The sequence below is a fragment of the Macaca fascicularis genome, chromosome 8 (genome assembly GCF_037993035.2).
Source record: "Macaca fascicularis isolate 582-1 chromosome 8, T2T-MFA8v1.1".
NCBI classification, from domain to species: Eukaryota; Metazoa; Chordata; class Mammalia; order Primates; family Cercopithecidae; genus Macaca; species Macaca fascicularis.
Window position 1 is genome coordinate 141,683,864 of NC_088382.1, and position 2,137 is coordinate 141,686,000.

Sequence of the window (2,137 nt, forward strand, 5' to 3'; positions counted from 1 at the left end):
CTTTGGACTGCTAAGATGGGTGCCAGTATCCATTATTTTGAACTATTTGTATAAATTGATGTGCCATTAGCGTTTTCTATTGTACCATCTCACCTCTATATGATTCAAATTCATGTAAGATATGACTGCATTATAAGGGTTTTTCGTCCAACAGGCCTGACTTAAAACCTTACCTCTACCATTGTGTCACCCTAATAAGTCACTTAACTCTCAAAGCCTCATTTTTCTGTTGGACAGAATGGAAGTAATAAGCCTTACCTCACTGGATCATTACAGAGGCTTTCTAGGTAAAGGGTCAACAGGAGCAAAAGCCGAAGGGTCTGGAAGCAGTTGGCTGTGGATAGGGCAGGCTGGCAGGAAAGAAGACTGCAAAGGGAGGAGGATGTCAATGATGTGGACCTTGGAGACCTCACACGGGGGAAGCTGTGGAAGGTTCTAAGTAGGCACAGTGACGGTGGAGTCATAAGAATGCATGATCCATGAAGACTTGCTCACTAGGGGTGGGTAACTTTGGAATCTGTCACTCATGTTCTCAGTAACATAAGCCTCTTCCTGGGACATGGGACATGTCCTACCTCTAAGTAAGATCCCAGGGATGTTCACGAAACTCACTGAAGCCACCTCTGGCTTAAGGATTCTGGGAGGCTGCAGTGGATGGGAATAGACACTGAATACATCAGGAGACCAGGTTAGAAGCTTCGCTTTCCTACATGCGGGCTGTGAGACTTTGGGCACGTGGTCTTTCCACGTTGAGCCTCACTTTGATCCTCTGTAAAATGAGACAATTGTATCTGCCTGGCAAGATGCTCCCAAACACAAAATGACTCAATGTATATAATATAACTGCACAGGCCAGGCGCGGTGCTCACACCTGTAATCCCAGCACTTTGGGAGGCCCAGGCAGGCAGATCACCTGTTCAAGACCAGCCTGACCAACATGGAAAAACCCCATCTCTACTAAAAGTACAAAATTAGCTGGGCGTGGTGGCACATGACTGTAATCCCTGCTACCCAGGAGGCTGAGACAGGAGAATTTCTTGAGCCCGGGAGGTGGAGGTTGCTGTGAGCTGAGATCAGGCCATTGCACTCCAGCCTGGGTAACAAGAGTGAAACTCTGTCTCAAATAATAATAATAATATTAATAATATAACTGCATAATTCCGGGCTCATGGATGATCTCAACAGTCTGCATTTGTTTTTCACATTGAAGAAGGGAAAACCAACAGGGTTTAAAGAGATCTAAAGATGATCCTATTCAGCCTCCACTCTAGAGATGAGAAAACTGTTGGATAGAACTTGAAGGCAGGCTGGGAACTGCTATCTGGGATTCCTGACCCCCAGCCAAGTGCTCGCACTGTTATCCCTCCTCTGGCTATGCTGTTCCCTGCAGCCCTCACACTTGTCCCTACATCCAACTTTATTTTCTCTCTTCTCCTTTTTTGAGGCATCCTTTACTCACCTATCTAACTCCTATCCAATTCCTGCCTTCTCTTTAGCCAAGCTCAAGGACACCTTCTACAATTATTCCTAGGCTAATGAGACCTTCCTTTTGTGAAGCTTTGGCATTAATGTGTATCATGGCACAGAAGAAAAAGCATGGGCTTTGGAGCACAACGAATGCGAATCCACATTCCAGCTCGGTAACTTCTTGGTTTTGTGACCAGGAGCAAAGTTCTATATCTCTCTGACTCCAGTCTTCTCATCTGTACAATGGGGATAACTATTTGTGTGTTTATATCACAGGACATTGTGAGATTACATGAAATCTTACTGAGAGATGACATGAAATAACATGTGGACTCTTGGCGGTAACGTGGGAAATGGGGTCCAACTTAAGACCGAGGAGTGCAGACCCAAATCTTTGCAGGGATGGGCAGATAATGTAAACAAGTAGCAGTCCAATGCTGGGAAGCAACAGGGAATGGTGGGGACTGTGGAGAACCAGACAGACCCAAGTTACAGCAAGACAGGCAGTTGTGACTCAGCACCAGGGCTTGAGAAAGGAGTCTCACCGTTTTTATTTTTCAAAAAAAAAATTTTTTTTGAAATCTGAGTATTTTGGTAAAATCTTCCAATTTTAAACTCTTGGCTCAAATTTAAAATAAAATATTTTGTGGACTAAACAAAACAGGCTGAT